General features: G+C 47.9%; 1 protein-coding gene across 1 annotated transcript in view; it reads right to left on the bottom strand.

The window, feature by feature from the left end:
- Nucleotides 1-302: 302 nt before the first annotated feature.
- LOC147701813 (uncharacterized) overlaps nt 303-13,472 on the bottom strand; it is a 76,017-nt gene continuing 62,847 nt past the window's right edge. The window contains exon 3 of the mRNA XM_086930453.1: nt 303-498. The gene's annotated coding sequence lies outside the window, so the exon portion shown is untranslated. The remainder of the gene's footprint in view (nt 499-13,472) is intronic.

Genomic DNA, 13,472 nt, shown 5'->3' with positions numbered 1-13,472 from the left:
AAGAACAGGATCAGGAAAATACTCTGCGAGAACCTATACACATACTGGGCAAATATGCTATGAAGCTCACTGTGTACTGGATCTGGATACTCAATGAGGTCAGGGGAAAACTACGGACTTGGGGCTTTTATTTGCTTTGCAATGTCCAACGAACAAGTGCTAGTTCAAAAAAAGAAAATAGAAAAATACTAATAGGGACGACTGTTCCCTTTTAAACTGATCCAACCCTATAAATCCCAACTGACCTTCAATTGTGTTTTCTGGAGTTCAATACTGGAAAAAAGAAAATACGAAAGATCTACAAGGTTTTAATAATGTATTTATTTGAAAACAGTCACTGGACACGTAAACAGCTCAGCCACCAGGCATTCCTGAGATCGTGTCGCTTAAACGGTCGGTGCATTATCAACTTCAGAAAGTATTGTGGTCTCCACACACACCCTGGTAAAGCAACAGTCTTCCACTCATTTAGGTGTTTTGGCATCAATAATGAAGATTCTGTGGAGACATCACAAAACAAAGAGTAAGACTGCAAAGCAAGCAACAACTGGGAATAGTCATTTATCCCATGGTGCACATTCCCATTGGTAGCAGGAAAGAATAAGGGCTGGAGCAATTGAAGCCTAGCTTTAAAGGTTGATGGCCCCCACCTCTATCTTCAGCTCCTGGGGAATTATGGCAGCAGACACAGAGGGGCAAAATAAATAGAAAGCATGGGAAAGAAATAGACAGGAAAAACAAATAGAAGGGAAAGGAGGCTCGTTTGAATTTTTTCCATGGCTGATTTTGGTTTCCAAACTGTCCCAGTGAGAAGGTACAAAACATCAGAGGCAAATTACCCAACATGCACTGTCTTCAAGCCCCCCTTTTAACCCCACACATTCTTTGTAATTCACCAACCACAAAACCATTTCAATTGCACCTCAAAGGACATGGAATGCATATGTGCCGGTCATTGGACTACACAAATAGGACGAATAACATGCTATATTTCAAGTGAATGGGCTATAGCTGGTGGAAGGCAAATAATGTGATGCTGCATGGATCAGGAGAACAAACTTCTTGGAAGTTTAAAGACTTAACACGTTGGAAATAGTAAGTTCTTACTCTGAAGTATGGAGGAGTCGGGTCTGAAGCTGAATCTTACCTAGTAAAACCTTATAAAGGGCATCATGCCTTGAATAGGTCATAGAAGTAATTGAAGAGGATAGCCAATGGATAGCAGGGACACAGAATTAATAATTTAAACAATACAAACCAGATACATGGTACCTGATAGCATCAGTAGTGCCTTACTGTAAGATCACCTCCCCGTGGGATAGCACCATCTCCTTTCTCGCCACGAAAGCCTGGAACAACCTGCCATTTCACCTACGAACATCTCCCTCGCTGGAGAACTCAAGACCTGGCTTTTCAAATTAGGCCACCCATACCTCAGTACCCAGATACCCTCATGGAGGAGCAGCGCTTTACAACAGTGAGTGATTGATTGTAAGCATTGACTGATGCTGGCTTTTGCACCGATCATGGTTGGTAAGGGTTTACTGAAGAAGCCATACTGTAATGCTTTCCACAAACAGGCTCCTGAAAACATTTTCCTTTTGCTAATGATTACAATGACGTGTTTGTGTATGGTTCATACCACACTTTTGCTTTTTCCAAGCATTGTAAATAACAGGATTTATTATTATCCAGTTTAGAGGACGGATGAGCAAAATGAAAATGTGGCTCACTTACTGGTGAGAATCAATGGAAAAGTTTCAGTTAATTGTCTCTCCTGCTTTTGCCTTGACACCACCATATTTAAATGAATTCCTACAGAACTGTGTGTTGTACCTAAACCTGGTTTCCTAGCACACTGCGTTTCGTGTCAAAGGCCAGATTCTGTCCCAGAACTATTGGACAAGCACCTCTGTCATTAATTCTAATCTGCCATTACAATTCTGCTAAGCCGGACAAAGTATGCTTATCTGAATTATCAGTCACAACTCACTATAGACTACTATCATTGGCACTGAGGCTCTGCATCTCTAACACAGAGGTCATGTTTTCACACTACAGTGTTTTACACGGAAACCCATATTTCAGACTATCCATAAAAGCTGGCCAGAGAAGGCTAATGCTGCACAGTAACTGCCCAGGTGTTACAACAAGATATAACAAAGGTCCATGGTAGATTCAGGTCATATTTTCAGGTTATCCACATAACATCGCCACTGTAGTTAACTCCATCCCCTCCAGAGACCCTCAGCAGAGGCAAAGATCCTAGCCAACTACTGGTCTATCTCCCTGCTATCGTATTGGGCAAAAGTCATAGAAGAGATGATAAATCCCTTGTCACCCACCTCCTCAACACCAACCAATTCAGATTTAGGCACACCACTGTAAAGGAACCACCCTCCTTGCCCCCCAAAAACGACATTGAGATGATCATGGACAGAGAGGATAACGCAGCCCGCAGATGTTTCCACAGCTTTCTACACGGTCTCCTAACTAACAAATGCACGAAGCCGGCACCCAAGGTACAGCACTTTGCTGGGTTTGATCCTTCCTGATAGACCGCACCCAGTCGGTAAGTCTAGCCCCCTTCACCTCAGATGCCATCAATTTCATCTGCAGAGTTTCACAAGGACACTCACTTAGCTCCACTCTGTTTAACACCTACACAATCTAACTCGCCAGCATCATACACCCCCAAGGAATACACATTATACCCTATGCTGAAGACACCCAGCGCATACTTTCCTCTTCTGACAAGACACCAAACACCTGGACCAATTTCTACACCTCCATAATCGAAGTCACCAGATGGATGACAACCAACTGCCTCAATCTCAACACAGAAAAGACTCCAACTGGTGGCCTAACAAAGACGAACAAAAACCCCTCCCAGCAAACCACACACAGAACCTCGGAATAGTAGAATAGAACCTTGGAATAGACCACTAATTCACCATGATCAGCCAAGCAAATGCAGTTTCCATTTCCTGCTTCCCCACACTCAAGAAGATCTTAAAATGGCTCACCATCAACGCTTGCACAACTCATCACTAGCAAGCTGGACTGCAACAACAAATTATGCTGGAATCAACGTTCAGTTGACCAGAAGACTCCAGACACTACAAAACTCTGTGGCCAGGCTCTCCCTCAACCACTCATCCCTCATTTACATCTCCCTCCAACAAACAAGCGCTCTTAAAACATGCTCAAATGCAAAGCCTAAGACAACATTGCCCCCAAGTACCTCAACATTTACATAAACTTCAACAAATGTACTAGACACTACTGCTCAACCGGACTCCTACTGACTCTCTCTCTCCCACACAGAGACAGACAGACAGATATCCGGCAGTCATAACTTCTACCTCACACCTAAAACCTGGAATGACCTGCCCTGAACATCTGAGACTCCCCTCTTCAGTTGTTTGATTCCGCAAAATACTGAAAACCTGGCTCTTCAGCTAGCCCCATCCAGGGCTCGGCCTATATAGTGCCTCCTTCAGCGTTAGGATTCCCTCCTGGGTGAGATGTGCACTATGCAAATGCATATAGCATAACAAAATCTACAATGAACTATTTGGAAATGAATTACATAGTCAACAGTTATCCAGACAATCTGCTATGGTGCCCCTCACTCGAGAGATGTGTAGTTTTCTATTGATATGCCTTCAGTAGGTATTTTGGCGTCAATGAAGCATAGTGGATTAAAAAGAAACAAGTGAGTTGTTTTTTTCAAGCAGCACCACCTGGCATCATACTGGTGGGTGTATTTTACTTTAAACATCTCTAGCCGAGTCCTCCTTTTGGGCCTTTAATGCGGTTTAGCGCTCAGCCCATCTCTAGGTGGCATGCTTTGCCAGGCTCGCTTTAGGTATTTCTGTATCAGGTCAAGTTACCTCTGAGTGGTGAACTCCGTGAGGACACCTGGTGGGGATTTGTAGAGTCACCTCAGTGTGTTGCTTAGAATGGCTAGGGTGATATATGGTGACCCAAATGCCTCCTTTTGCTGTGGGTTGCTCAGATAGGGTAAAAGATTTTGTTAGGTGGTTCAATTGACATAGTGAGGTATATATAGCGGTAGGATGATAGGTAAAAGCAGAAATAATATGGTGGAAGCCCTCATACAAATGTGGTGTGTGAGGCTGCAAGATTTGATAAAGCCTGGTGTTCAAGCAGTCTTGTATTACGAGTTGCACTAGGTCTGCTGAGGGAATAGCAGCACATGTGATAACATACTCGCCCCATCCACACCCCCCACTGTGTAAAGTAAGAAATACAAGTGAGGACTCATTGGGTGGTTCAGGGGGGGGGGAGATGAAGAGAGTGGCCAGAAAGCTGCAGAGTAGAATAGGGGCTAAGCAGGACACCAGGTGAGAGGCTGTTGAGGTTTTACCTGCTGTTGGGTCATTGCTGTGGGGAGTAGTGGCAGCAAGCAAGGCAGAGCTTCTAGTGTGTAGTGATGGCCAACAAGTGGTGCCAAAGTTGAGAAGTGTGCTACTGTGGCAGTAGCAAAGGAAGGCCTTTAATGTTCATTTTAGCGAAGAGGTTAGGGATGTAGCAGAAGCAGTTTATAAAAGGGAGTAAGGAGAGAGAAGATTTATCAAGCATGAAGTGACAGGCAGTAATGCTAGCAGAGGATGTTGAATGCATAGACTGGGGGGGGGGGGGGGATGTTGAGAGAAGGAGAAATGGGGGAGGAGAACATTTAGTGATGGCGAAAGGATGTCCAAGTAAAAGGACAGGTAGCCACCTTGTGTGGAAGTAAACTGGGTGGTGAGGTAGCTGTGTAGACCCCTTCAGTTATGGCTAAGGGGGATCGGTGTTTGGGGCATGTCTGCTAGCAGCCTAGTGACTTAGATGGCATCCACAGGGCAGGATGGAGGTACTTGGTAGGATATGAGGCAATTACAGTGCCAGGCAGGCTGGGACACTCGTTGAAGACTGCATTGGGTGGGAAGGTGCTCTCTGTAAGGATTTTGTAGCTGACTTCTCAAATTTTAAGTGGAGGACAGGAGGAAGGCCATCACAGGATACTCAACACACAAAAAAGGTTTGATTAGGGTCGGAGGCCAAAATTTAAATACTAGCTGGAATATGCAGCCCCTAAACTAACTTGAACATACAGAATATACTCCAGCGTCTAGAAAATAAGAGAACTAAAGAAGGAAGTTCCCACCAAGAATCAAATATGTGAAATGGCAATAAACATAAAAATGTATGTGTATGGATTCCCATCATTCACCAAACCTGGTGATTAGCTTCATCATTTGGGTATCCCTTGATGTACGAAATGACAGACTAGCTCTATGAACATCAGAGCTTGCGAATGTCAAAAGGTATGTTTACCAAGATGAGCAAGATATAGTATGTGGGACCCAAAAGAATTTTTTGTGAATATTTTTAAATGCAGTGAAAAATGTGGGGTGTGAAAATATAAAATTGGTGCGTGAACAGACTAACTATTCTAATTCGTGTCAGTCACGATCAAGGATTAAAAACGTGAACGCCAGGACTAGTTTTGACAAATAGCTGTCCTAAGCAGTGGTGGTCAACATGTTTCAGCACTTGAAGGCGAAAGATAGAGCCATGCGCTTTCGTCAGGACCTCAACAAAACAAAACTACAATAACTGCTATTTATAATACATCAAAAAAGGATATGGTGCGAGTACAACAACATCTCACAATCCCGATTCCCTCTTGATATCTTCAGTTTTCTGAAAAATAATAATAAGTGAAGAAAAGTACAAAACACATGAGATTCTTGGAAAAAAACGACCAAAAAGTTCTCTCTTAATATGTGGCCACAAAACATTATGCCTACATATGTGCCCCTGAATGGTACGTAACTCCATCTTACCTTTGTAATATGGAAGATAAAGCCTCACCCCACCTGGCAACGGCTCAGGATATAGGAGGCACCGCTCTAAAAAGAAGAATACACCAAACTAAAAATCTTGTGGTGTATCAGACTTCAACATTAAAAACAATAACATCTATCCACAGCACACAAACACAAAACAGTTCGGTATTAGATACACTCTCAAAATGTGTGTAGTTTGACACCTAATGATGGTAATTAAAGATGGACCCAAAAGATGTCTAAATACGAAATGCTCAAGAATACACTGCAACTAAATATATGCAGAAGATTCAGCTGTTATGATACATCTTGGGGGAAAGGTTACTGCTACTTTCTAATAGACAGATGGTCATCCTCCATATACAAAGACCCATATGATCATATACTGCCAGTGTTTTTTTATAAAAAGCCAACTGCTAAGGTGAGTTCCGAAATCTAATCCTAGTTCCTTGTATTAAAGTAGTAAGTATCTTATGCCCCTTGTATGTGAGCAATACGTGTAAATCTGGTAGAACTGTCTCCAGAGATGCGATGTCAAAATCTTAGGCCAGCCTGGCCTTAGCAGAGCGGGACCCGGAAGACTGCCGTAGCTGTACAGTATACTTAATCCTGATCGCCCACCCGTTCGGTACCTCCCCGAAGGCTCTGCTGACCGTCCGAGGTACCGACGGAAAGGTAGGCGGTGACTCGATTGTTCCACATGTTAAAGAATCTCTTGGCAGAACGCGGAGCATGCGGTTACAGGGGGGCTGTTCTGCTAAGGCCAGGCTGGCTTAAGATTTTGACATCGCATCTCTGGAGACAGTTCTACCAGATTTACACGTATTGCTCACATACAAGGGGCATAAGATACTTACTACTTTAATACAAGGAACTAGGATTAGATTTCGGAACTCACCTTAGCAGTTGGCTTTTTATAAAAAACACTGGCAGTATATGATCATATGGGCCTATGTATATGGAGGATGACCATCTGCCTATTAGAAAGTAGCAGTAACCTTTCACCCAAGATGTATCATAACAGCTGAATCTTCTGCATATAGTTAGTTGCAGTGTATTCTTGAGCATTTCGTATTTAGACATCTTTTGGGTCTATCTTTAATTACCATCATTAGGTGTCAAACTACACACATTTTGAGAGTGTATGTAATACCGAACTGTTTTGTGTTTGTGTGCTGTGGATAGATGTTATTGTTTAAGTCTGATACACCACCAGATTTTTAGTTTGGTGTATTCTTCTTTTTAGAGCGGTGCCTCCTATATCCTGAGCCGTTGCCAGGTGGGGTGAGGCTTTATCATCCATATTACAAAGGTAAGATGGAGTTCCGTACCATTCAGGGGCACATATGTAGGCATAATGTTTTGAGGCCACATATTAAGAGAGAACTTTTTGGTCGTTTTTTTCCAAGAATCTCATGTGTTTTGTACTTTTCTTCACTTATTATTATTTTTCAGAAAACTGAAGATATCAAGAGGGAATCGGGATTGTGAGATGTTGTACTCACACCATATCCTTTTTTGATGTATTATTGTGACGAGGAGGACCCGGACTCGGGCCCTCCTGGCTTACCCTTACCTGTGTCCCCTCTTTTTGCACAGCATACGGATACCTGGAAACCGGCGACCGACTGGCTACATCCCACACAAGACCCGGAGGAGCCGTGTTACTTTAACTGGGCGGAGCTGGACCCGGAACCCGCCCACCAGGTGGAGGTAAAGGAACGCCCGACCCGGACTCAGGTGTGTAATACACCCGGAGGGAGTGGAGAGTGGTGGCGTGAGAGAGGAGCGGAGTGGAGGAGGACGGAAGACGGCGAAACGAGGATTGCGATCGAGGAGGAGGCGGGTGAGCAGTGGAGGAGGAAGGGAGACGAGACAAGCGAGGAACATCGGCTGGAGGAGACGAGTGAGCAGAGGAGGAGATCGGGTGAAGAGTGGAGAGTGGACCATCGGAAGGAGGAGGCGGGAGAAGAACAACGGAGGACGGAGGCAGGCGTCAAGGGAGACAGCGGAATACGGACCTGGGAAGCCGAGGGAAGACAGACCAGAGACGACCGCGACAAGCCGGGAGGCCAACGGGAAGGCGCATCGCCCAGCCACACTTCACACGAAGTGTGGCTAGAGCAGGTAGGGTCAAGGTTCACGGGGTGGGCGGGTCGTAAGTGGGGTAAACCGCCTTAGCACGAGCAACCGACCCTCTGTGCACCGGTACCCTTCCTTCACTTTACCGGCACCCTGTTATTGAAGAGCACGTGTGATCCCTCACTTCCCTACCCCGATAAAGTACCAGAAAACATTGCCTAATAGTGGTTTCTTTCTGTTTTGGTGACATCTCGGACGAGAGGCGAAAACGGCGGAAGCAAGGCCTACAACGCCCAGAAGGCACTAGGAGAGTTGGCGAGTGGGAGCGGCAAAACAAGCGGCCGAGGACATCGACAACCCATTACCCTTCTACCGAGTGCCTGTACAAAAGAGGAGGCAATACAAAACAATAAAACCCTCATTGCCTAGAACCCCCTTGTCCGTGAGTTTGTTTGATACCCCGACCGAAAGCCCACAAGTGGTGGAGAATGCGGGCACAGAGGTAACCATCCAGGACACTAAGATGGAAGCAATACTACAAGCATTGGTGAAAGGACAGGAACAGCTGGGCTGGGCTGTGGAGCAACAGCTCGCCTCTGCCCAACTAGACCGGGATACCTTCCGCAACACGGTGGTGACACAACTAGAGGGATTGCAGCAACCCGCTGACCCAGCTAGCAACCCCGTACGTGAGACCCGACCCCCTCCTACACTGGCCGGCATCTCCCTACAAAAGTATATCTCTGGCGAGGATCCGGACGCCTTCCTGCTGAATTTCGAAAGGGTGGCCCTGGCATGTGGATGGCCATTAGAGAAGTGGCCTTTCTTTCTGGCACCCCTATTGACAGGAGAAGCCCAGGCTGCCTATCAGGTGGCCAATGGTAACGGACAGACTCCCTATGGGCAGATCAAAGCTATCATATTGGACCACCTTGGTTTGGATGCGGAAGCCTACCGAGTTCGGTTTCGTAAAGAAAGGGGGCAGGCGGGGGACAACCCTAAAACTTTGTTCTTCCGCTTGAAAACAGCAGCTGATAAATGGTTAACCCCCACAACCAGCTCCAAGGAGGACATTATGGATAAAATCTATCTGGAGCAATTCCTCGAGGCGCTGCCATATGGGACACAGCGGTGGTTACGGCAGCATTCCAACTTAACAACCCAGCAAGCCATGGAGATGGCCACTACATTCGTCCAAGCCCAGCCACGCCTGCACCCCAGTGAACCCGAAAAAACCAACAAAGCCCCCTCCAGACCGGAACGCCGACCTAGAGCACCTCCCGGACTACCCACCCCACGCTTCATGAATCCGGATGGTCCTCCGTTCCGGGGACCTCAATGTTTTGATTGTGGCGCCTGGGGCCACATCGCTCGCTTCTGCCCACAGAAACGCAACAACGAAGAACCTATGGAAGTAGGATACATGCCGAAGGCTGTCCTGTACTCAGCCGAACTGGGAGGCGCTTATCACGTGAGTGTTACCGTCAATGGGGCTGTAATCAGGGCCCTGTTGGATTCGGGGTGTAAACAGTCGGTAATGCGGGATGAATATGTCGTACCTCCCCAGGTAATGCCCAACGACCAAGTGTTTATAAAATGTGTCCATGGGGATGTGAAGGGGTATCCGGTGGCATATGTCCCCATAGACATAGAGGGCAGGGGTTCATTGGTGGTGAAAGTGGGAGTGATGGGTTCCCTTCCTGAACCGCTCATTCTGGGTACTGATAATCCCCATTTCTTAGAACTGTTTGAGGGACAACTACTGAAGAACAAAACCCTGAGTAAACCCCCTGTCCCTGCCCTGCTGTCCCCAGATCCATGGGAAGGTGACAGGAGCTTCAAGTTCGCACAAGCCAATGATTTCAATCTGTTCAACGCTTGGGAAAAGGCCCATGCGGAACAAGATAGCCCCCATACGAGTTACCCCAGATTCCTGATAAAAGATGACCTCTTGTATCGGCAAGCTAAAGCCGAAGACCCGATACAGCTTCTGGTGCCGACATGTTTTCGCGAACAGATCATGTTCTACGCTCATACACACTTACTGGCCGGACACACCGGCAGTGAGAAAACAACCCAAAATGTACTCCGCAGCTTCTACTGGCCAGGTGTGTATCAAGATATAAAAGCACACTGCCAGACTTGTGACATCTGCCAGCGGAAAAACACCCACAGACCCGCAGCGGTACCCCTACAACCCCTCCCCATCATTGGAACCCCTTTTGAGAGGGTCGGGATGGATCTCATCGGACCATTACCCAAAACACGGAAAGGACATCAATACGCTCTAGTGATTGTGGAGTACGCCACGCGATTCCCCGAAGCATTTCCCCTGAAAACCCCCACCTCGAAAAACATCGCTGAGAAGTTCCTGGAATTATTCTCCCGGGTGGGATTTCCTAAGGAAGTCCTAACGGACCAGGGCACCCCATTCATGTCAAGAGTCATGAAGGAAATATGTCAGCTTCTGAACCTCCACCAGATCCGGACGTCAGTGTACCACCCCCAGACAGACGGACTGGTGGAGAGGTACAATGGGACCCTGAAAACACTGTTGAAGAAGATGCTCACGGTTAACGGGAGTGAATGGGACCTCTTGCTGCCTTTGGCGTTATACGTCATCAGAGGTCAAACCCAGAGCAGTTTAGGCTGCTCCTCCTTCGAGATGTTATACGGTCGCCAACCACGCAGCCTGCTGGATATGACCAAAGAGGTATGGGAGAATGAGAGTGATGGGGACACGAGATCCTTGCTGGAATACAGTCAGAACTTGAAAAATAAACTCGGAAAAATACGAGAGCTGGCCTTTACTCAGCTTGAAACCAGTCAACAGAAACAACATGCTCATTACAACAAAGGAAAGAAGTGGCGACACCTCAAGGTTGACGACTGGGCTTTGGTGTTGCTGCCCTCTACGGCAAAAAAATTCCAAAACAAATGGCAAGGACCATTCAGAGTCATTGAAACCATTGGAAAAACGACTTATCGGCTACAATTGAGTAGGAAGAAGACCCAGGTTTTCCACATCAACCTTCTTAAAAAGTGGTTGGGCCAAACCCCTCTGGTATCAATGTTGACAACCACCGAAGAAACCAACCAAGGAACCACACTGGGTGAACTAGTGGTAAACGACGAATTATATGACTCAGAACAAGACGGACTACAGAAAACCCTGCGTCCCTTTAAGCGGATCTTCTCCAACCTCCCAGGGACAACGACGCTAACAGAACACCGGATAGAAACACCAGAGGGCGTTACAGTGAAACAAAGGCCCTATAGAATACCAGCAGCTAAGAGGAACGCCATAAGCAACGAAGTAAAAGAGATGTTGAAGTTAGGGGTCATACGCCCCTCTCGTAGTGAATGGTCCTCGCCCATCGTGATGGTGCCCAAACCAGACGGCAGCAGCAGGTTCTGCATGGACTTTAGGGCCTTGAACGCGGTATCATCATTCGACGCCTATCCAATACCCCGCATAGACGAACTGATCGAGAAACTGGGAAATGCAAAATACATCAGTACCCTCGACCTAACGAAAGGGTACTGGCAGGTCCCTCTGAGAGAGGAAGATCGGAAAAAAACGGCCTTCGCCACCCCGGACGGACTCTACGAGTTCAACGTCCTTCCATTCGGCCTTCACGGTGCTCCGGCCACCTTCCAGAGGCTTATGAATGAGGTACTAAGAAAACATCAAGACTACAGCTCGGCCTACCTGGACGACATCATTATCTTCAGCCCCTCTTGGGAGGAACACCTGAGGCATCTACATAATGTACTGCAACAGCTGATGGAAGCGGGACTTCACATCAACTCAAAAAAATCCCGAGTGGGCTTCCAGAAGGTCAAGTATTTAGGGTATGTCCTGGGGCATGGGGTCATTGAGCCCCAAATAGAGAAGGTTAGGGCGATTTCAGACACCCCTTTTCCCACCAGTCAGAAGGAAATGAGGGCCTTTCTTGGCCTGGTAGGCTATTACAGGAGGTTTATCCCCTCCTTTTCTGATATAGCTGCCCCCTTAACAGACACCTTGAAGAACCACACTAAAAGCCAGGTCCTACACAATCCAACCCCCGCTATGTGGAACGCCTTCCAAACCCTGAAACGTGCCATCACGACGAGCCCCGTCCTTACTTCCCCGGACTTCGGTAAAACGTTCCTCCTACACACCGACGCATCCGATTTTGGCATCGGGGCGGTGTTGTCGCAGGAGACTGAAGCCGGTATAGAGCGACCCATACTGTATATCAGCCGCAAACTATTCCCGAGGGAGGTGAAATACCCAACCATAGAGAAGGAATGTCTAGCGATCAGGTGGGCTATAGACAAGTTACGGTATTACCTGGAGGGGCATTCATTCATCCTCTATACTGACCACGCCCCACTCACGTGGATGAGCAGGAACATCTCGAACAACCCGAGGGTCCTGAGGTGGTTCCTGGCCCTGCAAACATTCCGGTTCCAGGTCCGTCACTGTAAAGGGAAGGACAACGCCAACGCGGACTACTTATCCCGTTATCCTCTCCCCGATCGGGAGAATCGTAGGGGGGAGGGATGTGACGAGGAGGACCCGGACTCGGGCCCTCCTGGCTTACCCTTACCTGTGTCCCCTCTTTTTGCACAGCATACGGATACCTGGAAACCGGCGACCGACTGGCTACATCCCACACAAGACCCAGAGGAGCTGTGTTACTTTAACTGGGCGGAGCTGGACCCGGAATCCGCCCACCAGGTGGAGGTAAAGGAACGCCCGACCCGGACTCAGGTGTGTAATACACCCGGAGGGAGTGGAGAGTGGTGGCGTGAGAGAGGAGCGGAGTGGAGGAGGACGGAAGACGGCGAAACGAGTATTGCGATCGAGGAGGAGGCGGGTGAGCAGTGGAGGAGGAAGGGAGACGAGACAAGCGAGGAACATCGGCTGGAGGAGACGGGTGAGCAGTGGAGGAGGAAGGGAGATGAGACAAGCGAGGAACATCGGCTGGAGGAGACGAGTGAGCAGAGGAGGAGATCGGGTGGAGAGCGGACCATCGGAAGGAGGAGGCGGGAGAAGAACAACGGAGGACGGAGGCAGGCGTCAAGGGAGACAGCGGAATACGGACCTGGGAAGCCGAGGGAAGACAGACCAGAGACGACCGCGACAAGCCGGGAGGCCAACGGGAAGGCGCATCGCCCAGCCACACTTCACACGAAGTGTGGCTGGAGCAGGTAGGGTCAAGGTTCACGGGGTGGGCGGGTCGTAAGTGGGGTAAACCGCCTTAGCACGAGCAACCAACCCTCTGTGCACCGGTACCCTTCCTTCACTTTACCGGCACCCTGTTATTGAAGAGCACGTGTAATCCCTCACTTCCCTACCCCGATAAAGTACCGGAAAACATTGCCCAATAGTGGTTTCTTTCTGTTTTGGTGACATCTCGGACGAGAGGCGAAAACGGCGGAAGCAAGGCCTACAACGCCCAGAAGGCACCGGGAGAGTTGGCGAGTGGGAGCGGCAAAACAAGCGGCCGAGGACATCGACAACCCATTACCCTTCTA

Source organism: Lissotriton vulgaris, chromosome 7 (assembly GCF_964263255.1).
Source record: "Lissotriton vulgaris chromosome 7, aLisVul1.2, whole genome shotgun sequence".
NCBI lineage: Eukaryota > Metazoa > Chordata > Amphibia > Caudata > Salamandridae > Lissotriton > Lissotriton vulgaris.
The sequence above is the reverse complement of the archived record's forward strand: the minus strand, read 5'-3'. Positions and strand labels throughout refer to the sequence as shown.